This window comes from Phalangium opilio, unplaced genomic scaffold (genome assembly GCF_054372755.1).
Source record: "Phalangium opilio isolate 3A_F unplaced genomic scaffold, DU_Popi_V2 ptg000062l_1, whole genome shotgun sequence".
NCBI classification, from domain to species: domain Eukaryota; kingdom Metazoa; phylum Arthropoda; class Arachnida; order Opiliones; family Phalangiidae; genus Phalangium; species Phalangium opilio.
In genome coordinates, this window is record NW_028324179.1 from 1,431,793 (window position 1) to 1,440,780 (window position 8,988).

Below are 8,988 nucleotides of genomic sequence, written 5' to 3' on the forward strand. Positions count from 1 at the left end.
AAAATTGCAATATCTGAACTTCAGCCAATTGATAAACCTCACACATAACGTTTGTTTTTTCGGCCTTGGTCCAAACCAAGACGTTTTTTTATAATATCTGTTACTTCAGTCTTAATGTAATTAAATTTTGAATAATTATGTTTGCTTTACCGTCATACATTTGAGGTTGATCTATTTCTAATTGCTTAAAGAAGTACTTCAGTATCGTTAATTACATTTAACTTATATCCGATAACATTGATTTCGATAAGCATATAATGTTGCACTTTATTTATGAAAGAAGCTTAAAAACGACGGTATTTGAAATATGGAAGAAAAATATTTGTTTCGTACACTGTATACGTATACAGTGGTGTCGAGATCAGACCAACAGCTTCCTTTATGTACAACCCCCAATACTGCCAACGGGTGATGTCATACTAAATTATACAGGGTGTAAATAAATGTTTAGAATTCATGTTTTATTGTATGCAAGTGACAACGAGTGACAAGGTACAAAAAGAATACTGGAGAATGCAACAAAATATTTTAAAGCACTGTCCTACGATTAGTCTTAGAACGTGGGCCTCAAATTGCAACCTCTTAACTGTTTGGTAAACACCTCAACGTAAATATTCGACGTTTCTACCATTGTGGTTTAGGCAATCTTCCAGACGACTGTCCATGTCTTGCAATACATTTGCAAGCAGTAAACTCATGACGCATGGTAAGACTAATGGTATTGCCGTCTTGGGAAATCCTCATCCGTTAAGGCTTGATGTAGGGGGTATGATAATGCCAGTAATGATGCCCTTGTAAACTGGCACAAACAGTAGAATGGCTTAGTGCAACTTCTTGTTCCACCGCTCTACTATTAGCATGAATTGGCTTCAAAACGTGCTACGATGTCAAAATCTATATCCTCATTACAGACTATACAGTCTCTTCTACGTTCATGATCTTGCACTACCGAAATCACGGAGGTGCTCGCCAATGTCGGAAAAGGTGCTTCGCACCGGATGTTGTCGGTGTGGAAACCGTTCGGCATAAAGCACTGCCTTTAGTTGAACGTTACTGCGACCTTCACCCAAAATAAACATCCTGTCCAATTTGTCCTGGTTAGAACAGGTTGGCATTTTGCTAGGAAACGAGACTAACTACTGTAATTCTTATACTTAGCTCCAACACTGAAGACCCTGTATATCAAAAGGGACCGGAAGTACCTCAAAGTTGAGTTTTCAAAGATTGCCAGATTGAGCAGGTCATGGGATTTAAAGTGATGAAAGTCGCTTGAACGTTCAACAAGTGACACCGCGGTATGTTTTTGGTGCTCCAATGTCCTCACCCGATAGGTCCAAACAATTACCATCCTGGTTTTTCGGCTCAGCGTTGCGGTATTGCCGGTTCCATTAGAAATACAAGGTCTGTAGTGTTACAATTGTAACAATACTCCTGTTAAAAAGGCACACAAACTGTACCCCCGCCCCCTCCCCCCAAAACACTTTTAAATTTCGCGCCTTTTCAATGGCTCTCTTTTCAATATGGGAAAAATGATTTTAAATTTTTTAAGTGTAAGAATTAAACAGGAAAATGGAGGCTGAGTGAAAGATAAGTGTAGTTTTAATTATAATTTGTTAGTTAAATTATGAGGTATCCATGAATTTACCAAAAGCATTCGTGTTTTGGGTTAATTTCACATTAATTATACTTGATTAAGTTTAATTTAACGGTTTATCTAGTGTGGATTTAGTTTATAATACAAGTTTCAATGAAATATTAACTTTAATTGCAATTACTCTAAAATATGTATGCGCTTTTGATGTATTTTAATGATAAATTAAATTATTTCGAAAGTGAAATAGGAAACATCTGTGGCTGTGCGAAAAACTTGCGTTGTTTTAATCTTAATTTGAGCGCAGTTCGGGAGAGTCGATTAAGCTTAAAAGTATAATTTATTGGAATTTTTTACCCTAATTGGAACGTTTTGTGCAGTTTAACATTTTTGCCAAAGTCATTATTTTACCCTAAACTTTTGAATTTCGCGCCAATTAATGTACTTTATACATAGTTGAAATTAACTGAAGTGTGAAATAGAAAACATTGGGATTTACCAACGGATTGGGTAGTTTCAATCTTAATTAAACAGTTTATTTAAAAGTTATTTGAGCTTTTAATCCAAGAAATGAATATTTTTGGTTTAATTTCACGTTAATTATATTTAATTGATTAAAAATTAACGTAGGATTGTGTTTCTGCAGTGTACATTTAGGTTATAAATGACTTTCAATATATACTTAACCTTAATTGCAATTTTCAGTGGGTTTTGAATCTTATTTTACCTTAAACTTTCGAATTTCGCGCCTGTTAATGTACTTTAAAGATAATTTAAATTAACTAAGTATGAGATAGAAAACATGGGGCTATACTAACAGTTGTGCAGTTTTAATCATAATTAAGTATTTTATTTCAAAGTTACTCGAGTTCTCATCCAAATATGTATATTTCATGTTTAAATTCACGTTAATTTAACTTAATTAAAAAGCATTATCTTTATTTCAACACGTTAATAATTTGAATAGGTATGCCATTTATTGGAAGCGCACACGGTAAATACAGCATAAAAAGCCTAGTGTTAACCCGGTTAGGCATGTTTCTAGCATAAAATTGAGCAGACTATACACAGGATTCCAAAACAAATGAGAGCTGGAAATCAGCCTTTTTAATAATCTTTAAAGAGTAACTAAAATAGGGTAATGGCAGCCCTCTGCCTTCGACTGTATTAAGCTCTATGGGGAAATAAGATGGGGTGCTATTAGTCTATACAACTTAAGCCTTGGCCGTAAAGAACGTTCAAAAACTTACTTTAAATGATATAAAAACCTCTGTTAACTGTAATTATTTACCTGAATTACTTTTCTAGACGAAAATTCGACCTGATAACGACGTATTTCTTGTTAAGGGTGCTACAGTTAATTAGAAAATACATATAAAGGTGCTCAAGCTCGGTTGAAATACCAAAGTAATTTACTGCTAAGAAATTAGGAAAATCAGCAAGAAAGCCAACATTTGAAATATGTCAACGTAACTTGTTACCACCCACAAACCTAGGCCCTTCTAGTTGTCAACGAGAACGAAATGTAGATTTAGGTTTAAGCGTGATATAAGGTTAGGCTGACTTCTGGCCCAAAAGTAATTTTTTGACGTACTATCTTAATTAGTTAAATTACAAAAATTAGAATTCATTAATTAAAAATCGAAACACGTAAGTTTCCCATTTAATAAATGCTTGTTAATTTAGAAGTATTCCGAAAACTAACTTCGCTATAGTTTTTCCGTATGGCCTGCCACAATTGCCTTAAAAAACTGAAAATTTTTTAATGCTTTTTCTATGGGACGCTAACCCTAAAAGGTGTGACTTTTCCTTTAACATTACGGAAGGGTGTCATGTCATATCTACAAGGGCCTACCGGCCCTGTAGAATTAAAAAACGAGGTACGTTAAGGCTAAACTTTACTTTAGCTCGCGCATTCAAAATACAGTTTTTTCAATAAATATCATTTATTCAAGGTTAATTTGTTAAAATTAAAGTGCGGAAATTAATAAAAATATATATTTTCTATGTTTTTCTATATTTTACCCTTCACATTAAAGGTTTGGTTAGGTCAGAAAGAAAAGGAAAGTGGCCAAATCCAAACCATTGATATGCAATACGGTGCAAAGCATCAGGTGTGGAACGTTTTTTGAGAAATCAAAACTCTCTTTTCGGGAAGTTTTGCTCATCGTATTTTTTATGTGTACAACATTCGGCAACAATCCTTTGTTTCGAAGCAAATTGATGTTTCCGAAGTCACTTTGGTAGATTGGCACAAGTTTTGCCGTGAAGTGGCATACAACGCCGTCATTACAAAAAATCAAAGCAGGGGGACCAGGTAAAACAGTAGAGATCGATGAGTCTAAATTCGGCAAAAGGAAATACCACTGTGGAAAAAGAGTGGAGGGACAGTGGGTACTAGGTTAAATCGAGCGAGAGAGTGGAAAAATTTTCATGGTTCCTGTGGAGAAACGGGACACGGCTACGTTTATTCCTATCATAGAGTCTTGGGTATTGCCTGGAACCACGATTTTGACGGACTTTTGGAAGGCGTATGATTGTTTGGATAAAGAAAAATTCGATCATCTAAAGGTGAATCATTCCCTCCATTTCAAGGACCCAGACACTGGTGTTCACACCAACAAAATTGAGGGAGCGTGTTCACACGCAAAAGCTGCTATGCCCAAAGAGGACAGAAAAAAAAACTTTTACACGGGCTATTTGGCGATGTATATGTTTACTTGTTGGGCCAAAAGGGAAAATAAAAACATTTTTTGGCGTTTTTGGATGAGGCAGCTGAGCTGTATGATCCGACGAGGCAGGAAGCCACTGTAAATTTGGAGGCTCCCGGTCTTTCAACCGGACAATAATTTGAAAATGCCGACAATTTCATTTTCTTTATTACTAATAAACACAATTTATAATCCCTTACTGCTTTTCATTGGTGTTACCTTACATTAGATTAGGTTAGGTTAGGATTGGAAGTGCTAGATAACCGATTTCCCATAATATTTTTATTTTCTTTGAGGTCCTTGCTAATAAAAGCGGGCCTTTTCCAACAAAGTATTTTTATAAAGATTCTGGAGCAATTAACGCTGCATTTATTCAGTTCCTTGAACAATAAATATATGCCTTTTCCAAAATATTGATTGTTTTACGGGTCATTTCAGGTTGGCTTTGAATCGGCTCGGTTAGGTTGGGTGACGTTAGGATAGGTTATGTTAGATAACGTTGTGTTTGGTTGTGTTACCATGCCCCGACATTTTTAAATTTCCCGCCGTTTCTAATTTTTCTTTTTTAAATTGTGGCTTTAATATACATTTGCGGGCAAAAATTCTTGCGTCATATTTTTTCTTACACGTTATTCTTTCAAAAAAAAATCAAAATGGCCGCCTGGACCTATTCTTTAAAATTCCCCTTAAATGTAATTAATTATCATATAACTAACCTCCAAGAAATGACATTTATTAGAAAAACTGTTAATAACGAATATCGTATTATGAAAGAAGCCCAACTAGAGATGTGAAATTACCGTCATTTTTAAAAATGGTAATTTACCGGGTAAATTACCGAATAAAATTTCGGAATAACAAAAATTACCATAATTTATGGTATTTTATACTTTCACAGGCTTAATGCCGCGTTAATTAACGTAATTTACCGGTAAATTACCGTTTTAAATAACGGTAAGATTTAAATCGGTAATTTATGCGGTTTTTGGTAAATTACCGGTAATTTACGGACGGTAAATTATCGACTCACATCTCTAAGCCCAACCCACTTACAATTCTATTTTCTTAACGTAGGCGTTCGAAAGGTTCGAAAACAAGGCTGAAGAAGAGCAAGAACTTCAAAAACTAGTAATTCAATTACAAAATTTGAGAAGGAGAAATGCGAATTAAAAAATTAGGCCACGTTTTTTGGAAAAAACAATTATTGCGCTACAGTCTATTGAAAATTGGACCGATGAAGAATACCTTTTTGGAGCCCAGTTCCAAGAAACTCTAAATTACCTGGAAGAGGCGACGAAGCAATTCGTAAGTACTAGTTGTCTGACCAAAGTAATTTCATGGGCCTTCTCATTGGAGAAGATTTAAGAAATTGATTGGGTATGGGATGTCTTATAATTTAAGGTCGCTTTTTATTAATAATTTACCGGGCATTAGGTGTTTACAAAGAAATTAGTAAAGGCGTCTAATTACGGGGTGTAAGATATAACTGCGGTCAATGTGAAATACCTAACGTGAAAGGGACACACGTCAAGAGATAATGTTAAAATATTTTTGTCCACAGGGAGCCCACATGATGACCGAGGTGGATGAACCACCCGGCCCACAGGAAGAGGGAAGAGGAAGAGGAGGAGGAAGGGGCTCAAAAAGGGGCCGATTTTTTAGAAAATGAGCTATTTCAAAATTTTGTTTTGAATAAAAAAAGCAGGCCTAGTAGCTTTTGTATTAAAAAAAATATTACTTTTTATATTAAGAAGAAAAAATATCAATTTTTGTATTAAGAAAAACAAGTTGGGAAACCAAAATAAACCTCTCCGAGTCGAGACGAATTTACTTTCCAAACACAGGAAGGACGGATGGCAGATGGAGAAAGTTGAAAAATACTTGTTGATTCGCCTTCTAGCGGCAGATAGTAGCAAACCGGATAGTGGGGGAATCAACGTTCTAACGAGGGAAGCAGCTAACGTCTTATTTTGTCTAGATGGCGCTAGCGTTTTCTGGGATTTGACTCCGCATTTTCATAACCCCCTCCATTTTGGAGCTGTAAGCTTTACATTGGTTGTTTTGTCGCTTAGTAATGGGGCAGTAATGGGCTGCCATTGGTTCTTCAGTATTACTTCGTCCACGGGTCCACCAGCCAATGAGAAAACCGGAAATACGGAGCTCAAATTGGCGGGATTTCGCGAAGGCCATGCGTAAAGGTTTAATCGTTTAACATTTCCCTGTGTATTCTCATAAGTCTAATGAGGACCTAATATCTATCACTTAAGTGTGTATTTAACTTTCGGCTCACTGTGAACCGTTAACACCTCTTGTAAGAGGACACGAAACAAGGTCAATTCTATTTAAATCTAGGGTATCTTGTTTCATTGACTCAATCGCTTCAACACTTACAGAGAGACGAAGTATTGAAATCCATATTGTGTAGTGAAATTAAAAGTTGCATTTACACTATATATAAATGTAGTAAAGCTGAATTAAAAAGTAAACACCAAATTTGAAATGTTAATATCAGAAGATGTTCTTGGAATATTGAGATGAAACAGAGCTTTATAGCTACAGAACTACTAAAAGAATCGTAATGCCGAAAATTATTTAAAATATTTCCATTTAATATTCTGCAAAAAGGAAATGTTATCGTTTTGTAAGAGATCTTATCATCCTACTCGCTTTATATTAACTTTGATATGCGTGTAGTGTTTCGATTCAGATGCAATCTTCATAACTCGTTCTATATAAACTCTCACTTGTGTTAGTTCAAAGAAATAAGTTTATCTTAAATAATTAATTAAATATAAATGATATTAATTATTTTAATCGCCAGTAAATAACTTTAAAATAAAGTTGTTCCTATTATCTTTTGAAACTTTGCTAATATTGACGTTTAAAGTGAAGGGTACCCCTCTTGCCCGCTTTCTTCAAATTTTGGGGTATATATACGATTCGTTTCCATTATAATAATAGATAAAAACGCATTCGCGTGAACCGATGGTGGAAGCCCTGCCATTGGGAGGCTAGACGTTCCTCGTAACCCTAGCCGATCGCCGCGTATATCTTGAAACCAATAATAGATAAAAACGCATTCGCGTGAACCGATGGTGGAAGCCCTGCCATTGGGATGCTAGACGTTTCTCGTAACCCTAGCCGATCGCCGCGTATATCTTGAAACCAAACCATGACGAAGGAAAAGAAGCCAGAATGGACTGACTGGCGTCCATGTGGAATGGACAAAGACCTGAAGATGGTGGTGCATAGAAGCTGGTGTCAATGTGGAATTGACGAAGAACAGAAGATGGTGGTGCATAGAAGCTGGTGTCAAGGTGAAATTGACGAAGAACAGAAGATGGTTGCGCTTGGAAGCTTGCAAGTACAGACTAGTGTCCACGTGGGATGGACAAAGACTAGCAGATTGTGGTCCTTAGGAGCCAGTTAGTAAAGACTAGTGTTGGTAGATGAATGGCCAAATTTCCGTGAACCGCGAACGCGTTCCGGAAATCGGGTATTTGTTTGCTCCGATACGCAAACTGCGAACGCGGTCACGTGGGGTCTGACAGACAGACAGACACGGCCGGTGTAATACCTCTCCGTGACATCAGAAGCGCATGACATACGAAGTGATTTTCTAGACTCTTTGGTAGACCCGTCTCATACGGAAAGATTTTTATTTGAGTCGGCACTAGCCACCTAAGGGGGATACTGACAAGAACTGCATCGATTTATTAGGGTTGCCGTCTGGCGAGAATAAGGGGAACTATTTCTAGACGGTGATATATGCGTACGCACCTACAAAATCCACCCGAACCCCACCCGCTTGGATTTCTCGGCGCGAGAGGAAAAATAAAGTTGGAAAGGGGGCTGACATTCCCCCCCCCCTTTGATGGTAAAAGCTTTCCGTATAAGACGGCCGCTATGTTATGCATAATAGAAAATCACTTCGTATGTCATGCGCTTCTGGTGACATCGTCACTCGGAGAGGTAAAAATTAATTTTTGGATTAAGAAAACAAATATATTAATTTTTGGATTAAAAAACCAAAAAATATTAGTTTTGGATTTTAAAAAATATATATGTTTTTGGATTTTAAAAAGTATATATTAGTTTTTGAATAAAAGAAATAAATGAACCCTTAAAGAGAAAATTTGGTTTCTTGATTTTAAAATGGTTCGGGAACGGCGAAACTTCTTATTATAGAAAAATTTATGTATATATTATGTTCGTTACTAATAATACTCAAAGATAGTTAACTCAACATAAAGGTATATTTATTATCCTACTCGTGTAGTACGTCAGTTAAAATACACATGTGTAGTCCGTTACATAGCCCGATGAGAAGTGTCTTATTATGATAAAGAGCTCGCTTATATACAGTTAATGTGGCGCTACGTCAAATGGTCTACAACTCCGATTGATTAGATAATAGAAATAGACATAATAGATAAGAACTTAATCATAGAGTAATGACTACATCTATAACAGTATAGTTAAGGTTGCAAATTTATGCATTACCTTACCATCTTGTTTTTATACCCCCAATTTCTCCCCCTCTAGTCAGTGACTACTAAAAAAAAATTGGGATAGGGGAGGCTCACTAGTCAGGCTGGCTACTAAAAAAATATCCTTATGTAGAGCCCTGGTTCTAACTAAGAAATCCGTATTTACGTTCCGAGAGCGCATTAAGGCTCCTCAGAG

General features: G+C 36.2%; 1 long non-coding RNA gene across 1 annotated transcript; it reads right to left on the bottom strand.

The window, feature by feature from the left end:
• Positions 1–440: 440 nt before the first annotated feature.
• LOC149663460 (uncharacterized) lies at positions 441–1,263 on the bottom strand. Its single transcript, XR_016368533.1, has 2 exons — positions 1,203–1,263; positions 441–1,119 (listed from the first exon to the last, which is right to left on the bottom strand). It is a non-coding gene; the product is annotated as an uncharacterized LOC149663460 (long non-coding RNA).
• Positions 1,264–8,988: the final 7,725 nt, after the last annotated feature.